Here is a 20,549-nt window from a genome sequence, read left to right on the forward strand (position 1 = left end):
CCCTTCCTGTGTCCATGAGTTCTCATTGTTCAATCTGTGACAAACCTGACAAAAACAAGAAATGGGGAAAGGATTCCCTATTTAATAAATGGTGCTGGGAAAACTGTAATAGTATTTTTAAAGGAAATCCATAACCCCAAAATTGTAGCACAGTGTGTTCACATTAAGTGATACACTTATTTTTAAGTGTATAGGAACATTTAATTACTTGTGTTAGTGTGCAAGATTTTTATTCATTTTTTAACATCTTTGCCATTTTGTAAAATGCACTTCTCCACTCTTCCACAGTATTAAGATTATCACTCAACTAAATCATTTCTCTATTATTTTTTATTTAGAATTTTTCCCCTTTGTAGAACTGCAATTTAAAACATGGATAAAGGTATTTATCATCTTTTAGATACTTTATCTAAAATTAGGGTAAGCAAGCATTAGATGAAGGGACAATTAATTTTCAGTTTTAAAATTAAACTTCTAATAAGTGTGAGCAATAAGGATAGGTCAGTATGATGTTGCACTCAATTATTGTGTTATACTTGTTCTAAGAGAACCATTTTAAAGATGCAGTTTAAGCATTAGATAATATTATAACCCTGACATCCTCTCTTCATTACAATACCAAATAGGTATACAAGTTACATTTTGGTGTAACAGCTTCCAATCTATATAAATGACTTATCTAACTTAAAAGCATGGTTCATAGATTAACTTCTTTAAATGCATACAGTTCTAGACTGACAAACATCAGAAGTTCTGATTTATTCTTCCTGCATCTTATTCACTTTGTCTCTTCATTATCCCTCTGCTTTATGAGCTCCTTTCAGAAAATAGTTTCCATTTCCTAATATATATTCTAAACACTCTTTATGTCCTGTGTATTCATTAACTGGAAGAAACAAAGAACATATACTTTGCCTTCCAGTTTTAGATGGCAGAATAAAGATGATTTGTATTCCTTCTTCTCTCGGAAACCAAAAACAGACAAGATAAACTAGAAATAGAAATGCAAATTCCATCCTAATAAACCCTACAAGAGGATATTCTATTATTGGCTATAAAAGAGTAGCTTGCAGCAGATGACACTCCCAATGCTAACAACTGAAAAACCCAGATTTTTTTTTTTTTTTTTTTTTTTTTTTGAGACGGTCTCATAGCGCAATCTTGGCTTACTACAGCCTCAACCTCCCAGGCTCAGGTGATCCTCCCACCTCAGCTTCCTGAGCAGCTGACACTACAGGTACATGCCACCACACCTGGCTAATTTTTGTACTTTTTTGGTAGTGATGGGCTCTCGCTATGTTGGCCAGGCTGGTTTCAAACACCTGGACTCATGCAATTCACCCTTCTCAGCCTCCCAAAGTGCTAGGATTACAGGCATGTGCCACCATGGCCAGGGAAAGATTTAATTAGTAGGAAAGCACTTGAGAACTTCTAAGGCAGTTTGAAAACATCATAGAGATGAGGCATCATTCTGTAAGGTGCTTTTACCCTAGAGGTATTTTTCAATGGTGGAAGATGAGGATGGGGCAAGGAAACAAAGGCAGATGGTGGCCGAGGCAGCCAGGACTTGAGGAACCAAGATCCCTGAGAAAAGCAACGCACAGAGAAGTGGGCACCACACCAGCAGTTTTCTCAAGGGAATTTGTCAAATTCTTTTTCTTTTTCTTTTTGGAGATGGAGTCGCACTCTGTCCAGGCTGGATCTCAGCTCACTGCAACCTCCACCTCCCAGATTCAAGCCATTCTCTTGCCTCAGCCACCTGAGTATTGGAATTACAGGTGCACACCACCACACCTGGCTAATTTTTGTAATTTTAGTAGAGGTGGGGGTTTCACCCTGTTGGCCAGGCTGGTCTTGAACTCCTGACCTCAAGTGATCTGCCCACCTTGGCCTCCCAAAGTGCTGGCATTACAGGCATGAGCCACTGTGCCTGGCCAAATTTGTCAAAGTCTTAGCATTCTCAGGGCAGGAAGCCAAGAAACCAAGTGAAAAAACAAAAAAAAACCTCAGAAAAGCACACTAGAGTTTTCTGCAGTTATCAGTGTACTTAGGAGTAAAATAGATTGTCCAAGGAGGAGAGCCCCTAGTATTAATAATATCACAGGCTTTCAGCTGAGACCTGTGTTGAGGACTACCACTAGGAGTGAAAGTTAGTCAAAAGTAGACCAAAGATTACAAAGATTGCAACTCAGCCTTGAGTCAATTCAGTCCCTGAACAGATCCAGTGATCTGTCTCTACACCAGCTGCCTCTCAGAAGTGAGAGAAGAGCCTCTCTGGAAGAAGATAACATCATCCACAGCCTTTATTATTTTTTGTGTGCAATGTTTGGCAATTAATCACAAAATAACAGGCATACCAAGAAATAAAATCAGAGGAAAAAAAAGAAAATAGAAATAGACATGCAGATGCCCCATATATTGAAATTGTTAAACATATGAGGCATGTGTTTTCGTGACTCAAAATATATGAGACATCACAGAAAATTAAGTGAAGATCAAATATAATTACAGGAATAGTCCAGAAGAAGTCTCATGGCTGGAAATCCTAGAAAATGTCATCAGAACACACTTGTATAAACTAAGTGGCATGCAAATAACATCGCTGGTTCAATAATAACAGATGCATACGTTCCGACTGTAGGCTTCTTTCAACATAATCTGGCACGAAAAAGAAGCAAGAAAGATTATGCTGAATGAAAAAATCACACAAACCATTTTTGCACAAAGCAATCTATGGATGACATTGATTAAGGGAAAGAAATAACATTATGAGCAAGTAAAAATTGTAAAAGCAAACAACCAACATAGAAAAAAACAAAATGGAGATCCCCCAGTTACCTAGTTGGTGTACCTAATGAACAGAAATGGTAGAACAAGAAAATATACCAAATGACATACTACAAGAAAACTATACATGAAAATAATATACAAATAGAAAGGGTATACTTTAAAAGTCACATAGAATGAAGAATGCCAAGACATAAGTAAAATTATTAAACTTCAAGGAAATAATCCTTTTAAAGCATTAATCAGACATGTCACTCTCTTGTAAAAGGACCAGAGCTTTTGCATCTCTATCTCCCACTGGCTGTGTACAGTGACATTAATAAACTTTTAATGCTTATTAAAAAAAAAACCCTCCAGTGGCTTCTCTTATCACTCAGAATAAGAAGTGACTATCATGGCCTCTGATTTCATCTCCCACCACCCTCCCTCTTATTTACTATACTCCAGCCATACAGGCCTCCATGCTGTTTCTCAAAGTCATCAAGCTAGCCTCAAAGCCTTTTAATTTACTGTTCTTTCTGCCTAAAGCATCTTCCTCCAGGGGCCTGCGTAGCTCACTTCCTCACTTCTTTCAGTTCTCCACCTAAATGTCATCTTGTGAAGGAATCTTTCCATAGCCATTCTACCTAAATAACCAGATCTCTACTGCCTATATTTCTGTGGCCTCTTACCCTTTCTTTTGCTTTTTCTTTCTTTGTTGTTTTCTACAATAAAGTATAAGCTTGAGACAGCCAAGACATTGCTTTATTTGCATTAGATCTCCTGTTTCTTTCTAGCACACTGCTTAGCTTGTAGTAGGTATTCAATAAACATTTGCCAATTATCAAAACAGCTGACCTTGAACGATACGGGTTTGAACTGTGTGGGTCCATTTATATGCAGATTTTTTTTTTCAACTAAATGGTGATCAAAAATACAATATTCACAGGATGTGAGACCCACTTACATGAAGGGTCCGCTTTTCCTGTACCCAGACTGCACAATGCCGATTGCAAGACTTGAATATGTGCCGATTTTGATATACACAGAGGTCCTGGAACCCATCCCCTGCATATACCAAGGCACTGCTGTATTCTCAAAAATAAAAACAGGTGGCCGGGCGCCTGTAATCCCAGCACTTTGGGAGGCCGAGGCAGGCAGATCACGAGGTCAGGAGATCGAGACCATCCTGGCTAACACGGTGAAACCCCGTCTCTACTAAAAATACAAAAAATTAGCCGGGCGAGGTGGCGGGCGCCTGTAGTCCCAGCTACGCAGGAGGCTGAGGCAGGAGAATGGCGTGAACCCCAGGGGGTGGAGCCTGCAGTGAGCCGAGATCATGCCACTGCACTCCAGCCTGGGTGATAGCAAGACTCCGTCTCAAAAAAAAAATAAAAATAAAAATAAAATAAAAATAAAAACAGGATAACTGCTAAAATATCAAAATGTCCCTTCCATATTCAAAACTGGAGTGATTTCTGACCATATTATAGAAAATATTAGCATTTTATAAGATTATAACAGGGTTACAATGAGGAAATAACAAACATCTGTCCAATAAAGAATATATCAAAATGTTTTTTGCATGTTTTATAAAAAATAGAGATAAAATATAAGAAATCCAACATAGAGGTAAAGATATTCCCCTCTATATTAAAGGAATTTCTGGAAATCTCTTTTTTTCTTTATATGAATCCAAAATAAATGTGAACATCATAAAATTTTAGAAAATATCAAATTGCTAAAGAAATAAACCAAGGCAAAGGGGGTTGAATTACACAAATAAATAAATTCACAGACTTTGCCTAAAGAAAAAGGGTTTCTGTTAGCCAGAAAAACCAGACAGCTCTCTTTCTACAATGTGAATAATTAAATACAGCAGAGATGAGAGAAAAAATGCTCAGATAAAAGCATAAAACTATTTTTATGAGAGAAAGAAAAAAAGAGATAAAAGAGAAAGATATCCAACAAATCAGAGAAGAAAATGATAGACATTGAAGCAATATTGTGACCTCAGATATCTGTATATCACTGAACAAAGTAACAGTGATAAAGTGAACTTGAATTTTTTTTGTTTTTGTTTTCGTTTTTGTTTTCATTGAGACAGAGTCTCACTCTGTCGCCCAGGCTGGAGTGCAGTGGCACAGTCTCGACTCACCGCAACCCCTGCCTCCCAAGTCCTAATGCTTCAGTCTCCCAAGTAGCTGGGACTACAGGCATGTGCCACCATGCCCAGCTAAGTTTTTGTATATATATTTTTTTTAGTAGAGATGGGGTTTCGCCATGTTGGCCAGGCTGGTCTTGAACCCCTGACCTCAAGTGATCTGCCCACCTCGGCCTCCCAAAGTGCTAGGATTACAAGCGTGTGCCACCACACCCAGCCTGAACTTGACATTTTGACTAAGGAATTATTAAAATGATGAAAAACATTCAGATCTGAAAGGAAGAGATTTGTGACTAAAATAGGTAACCCAAGGACTCTACCTGTTCAAAAGGAGCAGAACTATGAGAGGACGTGGTTCCTGTTCATTGCCCTATGAAATGCTGTGGTCTGCACTACTGGCCAGTCTTTTTGAGGATATGCATGTATTGTAAGTACCGACAAGTGAGTACCTCTGTGAACGTGCTACTTGCCCATCCTTATTTGTCTTCACCTGTTGATAAACCTTCAGGTTCCAACAGAAAACAACAACTGTTGGTGAAGTTGTGGAGAAACTGGTACTCTTGTGCACTGCTGGTGAGAATGAAAAATGGTATAACCATTATGCAAAACAGTATGGAGGCTCCTCAAAAATTTAAAAATAGAACTACCAAACGATCTGGCAATCACACTTCTGCTTATTTATCCCAAAGAACTGAAGTCAGTATCTCAAAGAAATATTTGTACTCCCATGCAAAATTATTCACTATAGCCAAGATGTATAAACAGCATAGCATTAACCAGAGAAAATGGTGAATAGGAGATGGGACTAATGTGCAGCTCTCTCCTGGATGGACACAACAGCATCTGGAGACTCACATTGTGAACTTTTGCTCCAAGAACCACCACAGAAACATACCAGGAAAACCAAAAGAATTCACAGACCCTTTGAATAAAACAGCTTGCCACTGCAAACACCACAAGACAGCCGAAAAACTGAGCTCCCGAAGTGTGATGGGGGAAAGTCAGCCTCCAAATACACATCCACACTGGGGAGCCCGAACAATGTAAATGTCCATGGATGAATGAATAGCTAAAGAAAATGTGGTATATATATGCAGTGGAATATTATTCAGCCATTAAAAAGGGAAAGCCTGTTTTATGTTACAACTTGAATGAATCTTGAGAACATTATGCTGCATGAAACAAGGTAGTCACAGAGGAACAAACGCTGCATGATTCCAGTTATAGGAAATAACTGAAATAGTCAAACCCGTATAAACAAAGTAGAGTGGTGATTGCCAGGGGCTAGACGGAATGGAAAATGGGAATTTGCTACTCAATGGGTACAGAGTTTTAGTCATGCAAGACAAAAAAAGTTTTAAAGATATGCCATATAATATTGTGCCTATAGTTACTAATACTACATTGTACCTTAAAAATGTGTTAAGAGGGTGGATCTCACACTATATGTTTTTCACCACAATAAAAAGAAAAAGAGAAAACAACGGCTAAAACTTAACACCACATTAAATGCGCATACATGTAAAATTCCTGCCCAATAACCAAGGCTTCATGGACCCCCGACATATTTTGATGATGAATATAATGACAACAGCCACCAGTGAACCCTCATTATAGGTCAGGCACTGTGCTAAGTGTTTTACCAGCTTTAGGCCATTTCTCTTCCCCACAAAACTATGAGGTAGGTATCATTAACATCACTTTAAATATGAAAAAACTAGGACTTAAGAAAATTGATTAACGCGGCCACACTTGCCCTACTGGTAAAATGGTAAGCAGCAAAAAAGAATGTGATCCAAGATCTCCTTGAATCAAAACCTATTCGACTGTATTACATCTTCTCCAGGACTTTGATATTCTGCTCATGGAATTAACATAAAATAAATGTGCAAAAATACCTCGGGTAGACATATCATTTCAAAACCTAAGGTACACAAAGAAAAGCTAAAATGCAACACTGCAATACTTGAGGTCTCTTTCTTAACCTCCCACATTATTACTGCTATTATTACCAGTCTCAAGATATTTTTTAATTGTGTAATTTGAAGGCTGTAGTGTTTTCTACCTTGAACAATCTATTATAATAAAGGGCTGGCTAGTGAAATTCTACTCATTTCTAAGCCCCTTTATTAAAATGCTCATTCCAGGAGAAATGAGACTCACAAATGGGATATTATAATCTATTTGCTAAAGGAACAGACCAGTAGAAATAATCTGTTACCATAAAATGTCTCCTAAATATGTGTGGAAATAAAAGTGGCTCATTATCCAATGATTTCTTAAACATATACTTTAGTTAGCTTAGATTAATAAAGTCAAAAGTTATCAGGTTTAAAATATAATAATTTTTAAGAAATAAATTTTAAAATATACAACCAGAATGCTCTAAAAATAACATTTCAATATCCATCCACTCTCCATCTCTCCTTCTCCCCGTGACCACCTCTCTCTCTCCTCTCCCTGTTCTCTCCTCTCTCCTATGGCTCTCCGGCGCTGGTCATGCTAATGTCACTGGAGTATTATGTGATTATCTTCTGGCTTTTGCATTTCAAACTATATTGAATAATTCTAACTATAATGCTAAATAATGATTAACTCATCTTTCTTTCCAGTATTTATGCATAGTCTTTCCCCATTTCAGCAAATTAAACTGCCCATCTTGAATTTTATCATGACTTCCATAGGATGATTTTTCTAATACTACAAGATTATGTTTGTCTTTTCATAACAACAATTCTTACTCTAGTACCATAAAAGTATGAAAAGTACATTCCCAATTACCTCATCAGTAATAGAAATAAAAAGGACAGGCCCCAGAACCAGTCCCTTCAGCACACTACTCACCATATTCCATCAGGCTCATACTACTTTTTAAAATGAATTTTACAACATACCTGAGGCCAAACCTTACCAGTTTGTCAAAAGACTACTTCTGAGAATTCTTCAGAAAATAACTCAAAGAATGCTATGTATAATATAGATTTTAAGTATATACATAGATATGATTATTATATATCTGAGGCCCACCAGATGGACAAAACCAATCTAGTTGGTACTGTCTGTGAAGGCTGACATAAGATTAGGAAGTCCTGGGGCTGTACCAGATACAACAGGGAGTCGGAGGTTGCAGTGAGCCAAGATCGCGCCACTGTACTCTAGCCTGGCAACAGAGCAAGACTCTGTCTCAAAAAAAAAGAAAGAAAGAAAACAAAAGAAAAAAGAAGATTCTGATACAATTTATTCAAACACTGAACACCTGCCAAGACATAACTGTTGTTAGAAGCTGGCATGCTTTCTCACGTGCAGATAAGTATTATATGAAATGAAAAAGTGGCCTCTGCATTAAGATCTGTATTTGTCAAACAAATACTTTTGTATATACTGATGCCAAGTTTCTGACTGAAGAAGCAAACTATGTGACGTCACTTACTCAATTTATTTTTGATTTTTAAAGCATTTTCTGAACACTAATGTTCTGCACACAATTTTACACACAAAGTACATAAATTTTGAACCTACAACGTCAAGAGAAAGCCTATAGGCATATATAAAGTATCTTAAAAACAACAACATTTGACAAATTAATTTTTTAAACAGAATAAAAGAGCTGAGAGGATGCAAAATAGTGGAGTTCTTAAAATGGAGTAAAAAATTAGTCAAGAAAAAGAATGCTGATGTAGAACTATGTTTTGCCAGCTGTAACAGACAATGCAGAAGCAGAATTCAGTGGTATATGACAACAGAATCAAGGAAGAAGTAAGTTACTGTACAGAATATGATGAACAGATTACCTTGTATGAACAGGATATCTTCCCACATTGGGAACTCAAAGGTAGCACTTGGAAAACTAGGTTGAACTTCGTGAACCGATGTAACTTGTAAGCATTAATTATAATAGGCATGATATTAGGAACTCAGGTTCTTAATCATGGGAAAATGAGAAAAAATGCATTTGTTGGCTATGGAGTAAGAGGAGACAGGGAAGAGTAATTGGCAGGTTACTCGAAGAGTCAGGAATGAGGCAACAATGGCCAGGACTCAATTGGTAGCTGTGGAAACAGAAGGGAAGAGAGCAGATCCAAGAAAATTTTCAGAGAGGTAAAATGGATGATTCTGTAACATACTAAATAAGGGAGATGAAAAGCGGGAAAAACATAAATCTTCCAGGTTCAAAATTTAATGTGCCAACAGAATGATGACGATGCCAACTGACAAGAGGAAATTTGGGAAAGGGTATTATTTTGGTATTAATTATCATAGGTATGAACTTCTATAAGTTAAGTCTTAGAAAATATAAAATGTCTCATGGTCTTTTCATTGTACAACATCTACTGATATAAGAAGTCAGTACTGGAGATATAAATGTTGGAGTTTTACATATAAACTTAATTTGAAACCTTGTAGGAGTTAAAAATTAAAAAGGGTTAGTATTAGGCAACTACTTGGTATCCACAGTTCTCCTATGGCAAACTCCTATGGCAAAAAGAGCAACTAATTTTATCTTATTTCACAAACTTCTTATGAAAATAGGACATATTTTCATAAGAAGAATAATTTATCCATGAAAATAGGACTATTTTCATAAGAAGTTTGTGTGCCACTGCACTCCAGCCTGGGCAACAGAGCAAGACTGCGTAAGTCTTAAAGATAGAGTTTATGATTTATGACAAAACATGCTTAAGTCTGAAAGATACACACGTTTATGATTTATGAAGTTATAAATCACAAATCTTAAAAATAAATTCTGATAACTTTTTTACAAATTGAAAACTCATGAGCCACTAGAAGATGTGAACACTGCCAGCCTCCCTAAAGCCTTATTAGCTACCCTCCACCCAAAGGTAACCACTATTTTGACCTCTATCAGTACAAATAAATTTTGTCCTTTTTCAAACTTTGTATAAATGGAATCACAGAGTATATAACTTTTTGGGGTCAGGCTTCTTCATGCATATTAAATGCCTATGGGATTCATCCATGTTGTGGAACGTAAGAGTAATCTTTTTCAGTACTGTATACAGAATGCTAAAATAATTTATCCATTCTATTGATGAGTTTGTCTTCAGTTTTTGACCATTAAAAGTAATGTGGCTATGAAAACTCTCATACATGTTTTATGATGCATACATGCACAGATTTCTTTTGGTTATACATGTTGCAATGAAACCGCTGTCATAAGATGTGCCTATGTCAAGCCTCAGTAGTTACTATCAAAGAGCTTTTCAAACTGGATATAAAAATTTGAACTTCTTACAGCAGTGTATGAGACTTCCGACTATTCTGTATCTTTGTCAAAACTTTGTACTGTGATTGTTTTTGTTAAATTTAGCCCTTTTTGTAGGTATGTAGAGATACTGACTTTACATTTCCCTGACTATTAATAATTTGAGCACCTTTTTAAGTGTTTATTAATCATCCGAACAGCTTCTTTTGTGTGCTGCCTATTCAAATATATTGCTCTTTTTTATTGAATTGTTTTATTGATTTTTTTCCATATTTAAAATGCAAGACATTTATTGAATAAAGGAATTGCAGATATCTTCTTCCATTCTGACTTGCCTTTTCCCTTTTTTTCTTTTTTTTTTGGAGACAGAGTCTTGCTGTGCTCTGTTGCCCAGGCTAGAGTGCAATGGTGCGATCTCGGCTCACTGCAGCCTCCACCTACTGGTTCCAGAGATTCTCGTGCCTCAGCCTCCTGAGTAGCTGGGGAGCATGCACCAACCACGCTTGGAAAATTGTATTTCTAATAGATACAGGGTTTTGCCATGTTGGCCAGGCTGGTCTCAAACTGCTGGTCTCAGGTGATCCGCCTCCCTTCGCCTTCCAAAGTGCTGGGATTACAGGCGTAGGCCACCATGCCAGCCTCTTTTCCCTTTCTTAATGATACCTTTGGTGATCAAAAGGTATTAATTTTAATATATTCTAATTTATTAGTATCTTTCTTTAAGGTAAACATTTAATTTCCCTTTTAAGAAATCTTTGACTAGTCCAGGCCAAGAAGATATTCTAAGATTTCCTCTATAAGTTTTATCATTTTATCTGCACATTTAATTCTAACATGTTCCTAAAATGGGTTTATTAAATGATGTGAAGGTTCAAGATGCATTTTTTCCATATGAATATTCAATTGACCAATTTATTGAAAGAATCACTTTTCACAGTAAATGGCTTGGTAAAAAAAAAAAAGTAAATAACTGTAATTTTCATTGAAACTATTATATTACTAGTCCCCATAATTTAAAAGAACAAGGAGAAAATTATTTCAGAATTATTATATAATGAATATACATTGAGAAACAAAAAATATAGCCATCACCAAAATAAGTATTGTAGGAAATTAAAATTTTTGTCAAACAAGGAAAAACATTATGTTTGACCTAAGTGGCAAATAGAGCAGAGTTTAAATGTTAATTTATTTAAAAAAACCTTTAAGCAAAACAGTGTATAGCAGGTTCTCAAATAACACCATTTCATTATAATAATGAGAAAAAAATTTGGTTTCATTATACGTCACTTCACTTACAATCAGTTTCCAAAAACCTATCAATGACATTAAATAAGGACTTACTGTATACACAGGCTAGTATATACTATATGCACAGGTCAGTATTTCCTTGGTCAGGTGAGAGGGTGCAAGAGAAATGATACCCCAACAGCAGCATGCATACCTAGCACACAGATATTGGTTTCCAATACCATTTCTCCATATAATCCGTATTGATGGGGCCATGTTCAAGAAGCACAGAAGTCAAATGAAAGAGCTCCCAATGGCCAAAGCTGGAACAATTTGAGCAACAAAATGAAAAAATACTGGCTTATAACCCAAAGCATAGGATAAATATCCACATTTTCATATTAGTATGAATAAATAATAGAATAAATTGATAAATAAGGAGAAAAATCTCCCATGCAGAAAAATTCCAAAAATTTATATAGATACCCCACCCTCAAAAACAGGGAGTAAAACTCCCTACTTCTTAAACACGGGCTGCCAAACAGTAACTTCCTTTCAAGGAATACAGTATGGAAAGGTGGGAAGTAACTTTACACTGGAGAAACCTAATAAACACTACCTCAGCCAGATGATCAAAATTAATACGCACAGGTATGATGTCACGTTGATAATATGTATTCATGGCTGGGCATAGTGGTGCATGCCTGTAATCCCAGCACTTTGGGAGACTGAGGAAGGCGGATCACCTGAGGTCAGGAGTTCGAGACCAGCCTGGCCAACATGGCAAAATCCTGTCTCTACTGAAAACTACAAAAATTAGCTGGGCATGGTGCACACACCTGTAATCCTAGCTACTCAGGAGGCTGAAGCAGGAGAATCACCTGAACCCAGGAGGCGGAGGTTGTAGTGAGCTGAGATCGCGCAACTACACTTTAGCCTGGGTGACAGAGAGAGATTGTCTCAACAAAATAAAATAATAAAATAATAATAATATGTATTTGTGATATGATATGATGAGAATAGCACTTTAACTCTGAGGATCTTCCTGCCTAAACCCACAACCCCAGTCTAATCATGAGGAAAGCATCAGACAGTTTCTACTAGATGGGCATTTTACAATACGCCTGACCAGTCAATACTCCTCAAAACTGTCACGGTGATAAAAAACAAGGACAGTCTGAGAAATTATCACAAGCAAGAGGAAAGTAAGGAGGCCTAACAACTAAATGTCATGTGGTATCCTAGATGAGATCCTGGAAAAGAAACAGAACATTAGGTAAAAATGAAGGAAATCTGAATAAACTAAAGACTTTAGCTAATAGTGTACCAATATTGATTCATTTATTGTGAAAGTGTATCAAGATAATGTAAGATGTGAAAAACAGGAGAAACTGAGTGGAGGTTATATGGGAATATATACTATGTACTATCTTCTTAAATTTTCTGTAAATCTAAAACTATTCAAAAACAGTGTCTATTTTTAAATGGTCATTTTATTCAACATGATGAATTGGTGCTATTTAGAGCTTCTCTCCATTATAATCATTGTGAGCTTGGGGGAAGAAATGGTGATAGAAACTATAAAATCAAATTCTAGCTATCTCAGTGCGTCCATGAGTAGTTCTATGAATTATCATATGTCACTACTAACAATAGTTAAATATTTCAGATGTCTAAGGCTTTTGGCACTCTTTAAAGTAAAGGATCTTAACCTACCTTAACCTACCACAGAGGATCATGGATGGAATTCAGACTGTCGCTGAATTTGAATTTTTTCTTTAAAGTTCACTTTCATTTTCACTACCCTAACTGAAAGTTAACATTTCCCTTCAATTGTGAATGTAGTCATCAGACAAAGGTAGCATTAGCAATACCCGGGACAAACAGAAATCATGGATATTTTTATAGTTCATTACACTACTGAGCAATCACTATATATTGTTTACCCTCATTAGAAATTACTATCATGCCTACTGCTAGATTTTGATATTTAACTGCATTAATTTAGAAGCATATGTATTAATTGATCACAGTTTGGATTTATGAATATTTTAACAACTGTAACTCAATATAATTTTTCTTTGTAATCTTTTATTTTTAAAATACTATTCTGAGAAGGACTACACAGAATTCACCAGATTCCCAGCAGGGTCCATGGTACAAAAGATGTTAAGAACTCCAGTAAGAAAGACTAGAATCTCAATAAAGCCGCCCACAGATTTTCAGTGTGTCTAAACCCTAATGTCAATAGAGCCATATCATTTTATAGCCTTCATCTTCCCAAGCATCTAGCAAGGAAGCTATAATTTTTATATTTATGTTGTAATATTTGTTTTAAAAATCTATTGTTTGCATATTTTCACTATGAGTTTCTCATAAGAAAATCCCTGCCAGTACCAAAATGCATAAGTCTCATAATCTATACAAGTGTCTGCTTACAATAAGTGGCAATAAGACAACACAAGACTCAACAAAAAAGAAAAAAGCCTGAAAGAACAGCAAAACAGAGAAACTGATTCTCAGTGACAGCCCCGTCTTTCATCTTAAGCCAGGCCTTGAACTCTACCTTGTTTAATTATTAAATCAGGAGCTGCTCAGCAAGACCTGTCTACTTTTGACGATTCTTAAATTCAATCCTGCTGACAGACTCCGTCCATTTTTCTCTATATTTACTAGTATTACCTATGACAAGGTCTGAATGCTAATTTTTAAAATTCAGTTTTCATTAAAAATAGAATGAAGGTTCTCTGACAGCTACCTCTTGGCTCCAAAGCATGACTTTTCTTTTTATTTCAAACTTATAAAAATTAAAAATTCCATTGTGAATATTTCTCTCAATATTATTTAATAAATAAAATATACCTATGCAACAAACATTGAAGCAATATATTTTACAAATTCCCATTGTAATATTATTTAATATATTTATTAAATATATTCACTTTGTGAAGATTTAGAATGTTGAAATAATGAAAATGCATTTTAGACTTAAATTTGTTTTTTGTCCATGCCTTTAAATATCAAAGAGCTGTCTGTACACCCACGTACACAGCAGCATTATTCACAACAGCCAAAAGGCAGAAGCAACTCAGGTGTCCATCTGCCAATGAATGGACACACATGTGGTATAGAGCAGAATTATTATTTAGCCTTTAAAAAGAAATTTTGACACAAGCCACAACATAAATGGACCATAATGACATTATGCGAAGTTAAATACCCCAGCCACTGAAGGAGAGATACTGCATAATTCCACTTATATGAGTTTCCTAGAATGGTCAAATTCCTAAGAGATGGAAAGTAAAAAGGTGGTTGTAAGGAACTGAATGAAGAGGGCAAATGCAGAATTATTGTTTACTGGGTACAAAGTATTAGGAAAAATGACAAAATTTGGAGCTGGATGGTAGTGATGGTTGCACTACAATGTAAATGTACTTAATGCCACTGAACTATATACTTATAATTATTAAAATGGTAAATTTCATGTTATATCTATTCAATAAAAAAAAGAATGAGGAAAAAGAATGTGACAATTGATTTATTTGTATCCTAAACATATAAAATGTTCCTATAAATCAAGGAAAAGAATAACTGAATTTAAAAATAGACAAGGGGGATGAATTGGCAATTTTAAAAGACCAAGAAACATAAGAGCCAAAAGGGAGATAGAAATTAAAGCAATACATTTTTCAAGTTAGAAACAAAAAAAATTTTTTTTTTTTTTGAAACAGGGTCACACTCTGTCACCAAGGCTGGAGTGCAGTGGTGTGATCAAAGCTCACTGCAGTCTTGGCTTCCTGGGCTCAAGCAATCCTCCCACCTTGGCCCCACAAGTAGCTGGGACTACAACGTGCACTATCACACCCGGCTAATTTTTTTATTTTTTGTAGAGATGGAGTCTTGCTGTGTTGCCCAGGCTGGTCTCAAACTCCTGGGCTCAAGTGATCCACCTGCCTCAGCCTCCCAAAGTACTGGGGTTACGGGCGTGAGCCACCGTGCCTGGCCAAAATATTTTAAAATTTGTAAGTCCAAGTCTCGGCAAGGATGTGAAGACAATTCCTACTCTTGTTGAGCAGTGCCATAAACTGGTATAACCACTTTGAAAAGCTTACTATGGATACAGAAATTTGCTGAGGAGTGCTTTACTTCCAACTATGTGGTCAATTTTGGAATAGGTGTGGTGTGGTGCTGAAAAAAATGTATATTGTGTTGATTTGGGGTGGAGAGTTCTGTAGATGTCTATTAGGTCCGCTTGGTGCAGAGCTGAGTTCAATTCCTGGGTATCCTTGTTAACTTTCTGTCTCGTTGATCTGTCTAATGTTGACAGTGGGGTGTTAATCACAAGCATTCTTATACACCAATAATAGACAAACAGCCAAATCATGAGTGAACTACCATTCACAATTGCTTCAAAGAGAATAAAATACCTAGAAATCCAACTTACAAGGGATGTGAAGGACCTCTACAGGAAGAACTACAAACCACTGCTCAATGAAATAAAAGAGGACACAAACAAATGGAAGAACATTCCATGCTCATGGGTAGGAAGAATCAATATCGTGAAAATGGCCATACTGCCCAAGGTAATTTATAGATTCAATGCCATCCCCATCAAGCTACCAATGACTTTCTTCACTGAATTGGAAAAAACTACTTTAAAGTTCATACGGAAACAAAAAACAGCCCGCATTGCCAAGTCAATCCTAAGCCAAAAGAACAAAGCTGGAGGCATCATGCTACCTGACTTCAAACTATACTACAAGGCTACAGTAACCAAAACAGCATGGTACTGGTACAAAAACAGAGATATAGATCAATGGAACAGAACAGAGCCCTCAGAAATAATGCTGCATATCTACAACCATCTGATCTTTGACAAACCTGACAAAAACAAGCAATGGGGAAAGGATTCCTTATTTAATAAATGGTGCTGGGAAAACTGGCTAGCCATATGTAGAAAGCTGAAACTGGATCCCTTCCTTACACCTTATACAAAAATTAATTCAAGATGGATTAAAGACTTAAATATTAGAACTAAAACCATAAAAACCCTAGAAGAAAACCTAGGCAATACCATTCAGGACATAGGCATGGGAAAGGACTTCATGTCTAAAACACAAAAAGCAATGGCAACAAAAGCCAAAATTGACAAATGGGATCTAATTAAACTAAAGAGCTTCTGCACAGCAAAAGAAACTACCATCAGAGTGAACAGGCAACCTACAAAATGGGAGAAAATTTTCACAACCTACTCATCTGACAAAGGGCTAATATCCAGAATCTACAATGAACTCAAACAAATTTACAAGAAAAAAACAACCCCATCAAAACGCAGGCGAAGGATATGAACAGACACTTCTCAAAAGAAGACATTTATGCAGCCAAAAAACACATGAAAAAATGCTCATCATCACTGGCCATCAGAGAAATGCAAATCAAAACCACAGTGAGATACCATCTCACACCAGTTAGAATGGCCATCATTAAAAAGTTAGGAAACAACAGGTGCTGGAGAGGATGTGGAGAAATGGGAACACTTTTACACTGTTGGTGGGACTGTAAACTAGTTCAACCATTGTGGAAGTCAGTGTGGCGATTCCTCAGGGATCTAGAACTAGAAATACCATTTGACCCAGCCATCCCATTACTGGGTATATACCCAAAGGATTATAAATCATGCTGCTATAAAGACACATGCACACGTATGTTTATTGTGGCACTATTCACAATAGCAAAGACTTGGAACCAACCCAAATGTCCAACAACGATAGACTGGATTAAGAAAATGTGGCACATATACACCATGGAATACTATGCAGCCATAAAAAATGATGAGTTCATGTCCTTTGTAGGGACATGGATGAAACTGGAAGCCGTCATTCTCAGCAAACTATTGCAAGGTCAAAAAACCAAACACCGCATGTTCTCACTCGTAGGTGGGAATTGAACAATGACAACACATGGACACAGGAAGGGGAACACCACACTCCAGGGACTGTTGTGGGGTGGGAGGAGGTGGGAGGTGGGGGGAGGGGGGAAGGATAGTATTAGGAGATATACCTAATGCTAAATGACGAGTTAATGGGTGCAGCACACCAACATGGCACATGTATACGTATGTAACAAACCTGCACATTGTGTACATGTACCCTAAAACTTAAAGTATAATAATAATAAAAGAAAAAAAAAAGAAATTACACTCTTAAATACATACTCCCTAAAGCAGTGATTTTCAAATTGTGGGTCTCAACCCATGTGAAATCAAGTTTTAAATCACAACCCAGCAGTTTTTAAATGAAATTAAACAAAATGAAAACTACAGAATATGTTACAGTAAATGGCCAATAATAAAAATGAAACTTTTGTTTGAGTTATAAATATGCAGACAGATGTGTGCTCATATATGTACTTGTGTATGTTCTGGGCATAATTTATAAAATTTCTTACTGGGAGTCATGGTCAAAAATGAAATGAAAGCCAATGGCTTAGAGCAGCAGTTCTCAAAGTTTGGTCAACAAACTCCTGAGCTTCCCAAAGACTCTTTTAGGAGATCTACAAGGTCAAAACTATTTCTATAATTATACAAAGACATAAATTGCCTATTTCACTATCATTTCCTCACAAGTGTACAGTGGAGTTTTCCAGAGGCTACATGACACGTGATACCACAACAGAATAAATGCAAAGACAGATATGAGAATCCAGTTGCCTTCTAAGACAGAGGTTAAAAAGTTTTTTTTCCTTTTTTTTTTTTTGAGAAGAGTCTCGCTCTATTGCCCAGGCTGGAGTGCAGTGGTGGGATCTCGGCTCACTGCAAGCTCCACCTCCTGGGTTCACGCCATCCTCCTGCCTCAGCCTCCCAACTAGCTGGGACTACAAGCGCATGCTGCCACGCCTGGCTAATTTTCTGTATTTTTAGTAGAGATGGGGTTTCACTGTATTAGCCAGGATGGTCTCAATCTCCTGACCTTGTGATCTGCCCGCCTTGGCCTCCCAAAGTGCTGGGATTACAGGCGTGAGCCACCACACCCGGCCAAAAAGTTTTTAAAAATATAGTCCCCAAAGAAAGCATGCACCACACTAGTGTGTTTAACTACTAAAAATGGGTCCCAAATTTGACTCTGAGCAACCTAAACAAAATAGAAAACATGATCGTTTACAAGGATCTTGCATGTGCATATTAAGCTTTTCTCCTTTTTAAATCCAATGGTTTAATTTTCAATATTTTCATTTATAATAACATAATTAAAGCAAAAATTAAATCACATTTTTTACCTATTGTTGTGAGATGAATTGTGCCCTCCAAAAAGATATGTTGAAGGACAATCCCCCGTACCTATGAGTGTGGCCTTATTTGGTTGGAAATAGCGTCTTTGCAGATGTAAGCAAGTTAAAATGATATCATACTGGATTAGGGTGGGCCCTAAATCCAACAACTTCTGTGATTATGAGAAGGCCATGTGAAGACATCGAGACACAGAAATACACAATGAAAATGCAAATGTTGACAGAGCAGGACTGCCATGCTGCAGCTGTAAGCCAGAAAATGGCGAGGACCACCCGCAGCCACCAGAAGCTCCACAGAGACAAGAAGAATTTTCCTCTACCAGAACCTTCAAGAAAAGCAGCTTCTGCTGGTGCCTTGCTTTCATACTTCAGGCCTTCAAAACTGTGAGGCAATAAATTTCTGTTGCTTTAAGCCACTGGGTTTGTGGTCATTTGCAACAGCAGCCCTAGGAAATCAACATATCTATCAAACTGGCCAACTTTCGGTTTGTTTTTATTTATTTATTTATTTTTTTTTTTTTTTTTTTTGAGATGGAGTCTCACTCTGTTGCCCAGGCTGGAGTGCAGTGGCATGATCTCAGCTCACTGCAACCTCTGCCTCCTGGGTTCAAGTGATTCTCCTGCCTCAGCCTCCTGAGTAGCTGGGATTACAGGCACACGCCACCATGCCCAGCTAATTTTTGTATTTTGAGTAGAGACATGGTTTCACCATGTTGGCCAGGCTGCTCTCAAACTCCTGACCTCAAGTGATCTGCCCACCTCAGCTTCCCAAAGTGCTGGGATTACAGGCGAAAGCCACTGCACCCAGCCTGTTTTTAATTAAAACACCCATCTTTGGTTTGAAAATGTAGAAGAATGGACATTCACATATACTTTCAATAAGAGAGTAACTTTATTATGTAGATATTAATTTTTTTCTTTTTCATCATCTCTTTTCTAAAGTTTCAATAGTGAGCTTGTATATCTTTTGCAATAACAACTTCCATTTTAAAGCCACTATTGTCACCATTATTTAACATTTTTCTGTAAGTTCTAGTCAGTGTATGATAAATTATAAAATATTTGCTACATACATGTAAAGGGTTGAAATTTCTAACACATTTATTTTTGAGTCTTTTTTTTTTTTTTATACTTTAGGTTTTAGGGTACATGTGCACAATGTGCAGGTTTGTTACATATGTATCCATGTGCCATGTTGATTTCCTGCACCCATTAACTCGTCATTTAGCATTAGGTATATCTCCTAATGCTGTCCCTCCCCCCTCCCCCCACCCCACAACAGTCCCTGGAATGTGATGTTCCCCTTCCTGTGTCCATGAGTTCTCATTGTTCAATTCCCACCTATGAGTGAGAACATGCGGTGTTTGGTTTTTTGTCCTTGCGATAGTTTACTGAGAATGATGTTTTCCAGTTTCATCCATGTCCCTACAAAGGACACGAATACCATCTCACACCAGTTAGAATGGCCATCATTAAAAAAACAGGAAACAACAGGTGCTGGAGAGGATGTGGAGAAATAGGAACACTTTTACACTGTTGGCGGGACTGTAAACTAGTTCAACCATTGTGGAAGTCAGTGTGGCGATTCCTCAGGGATCTAGAACTAGAAATACCATTTGACCCAGCCGTCCCATTACTGGGTATATACCCAAAGGACTATAAATCATGCTGCTATAAAGACACATGCACACGTATGTTTATTGCAGCACTATTCACAATAGCAAAGAGTTGGAACCAACCCAAATGTCCAACAACGATAGACTGGATTAAGAAAATGTGGCACATATACACCATGGAATACTATTTTTGAGTCTTTTATACAGCAGAAATATAAAACTTTATACAACAAAAGTTTGAGACTCAGGAATAAATATTACA

General features: G+C 37.0%; 1 protein-coding gene across 6 annotated transcripts in view; it reads right to left on the bottom strand.

Annotated features, from left to right (window-relative positions):
- The window catches only part of CEP112 (centrosomal protein 112), a 556,849-nt gene that overhangs the window by 394,323 nt on the left and 141,977 nt on the right, over window positions 1–20,549 (bottom strand). The gene's annotated exons all lie outside the window — the stretch shown is intronic.

This window comes from Nomascus leucogenys, chromosome 19, assembly GCF_006542625.1.
Source record: "Nomascus leucogenys isolate Asia chromosome 19, Asia_NLE_v1, whole genome shotgun sequence".
Taxonomy (NCBI): domain Eukaryota; kingdom Metazoa; phylum Chordata; class Mammalia; order Primates; family Hylobatidae; genus Nomascus; species Nomascus leucogenys.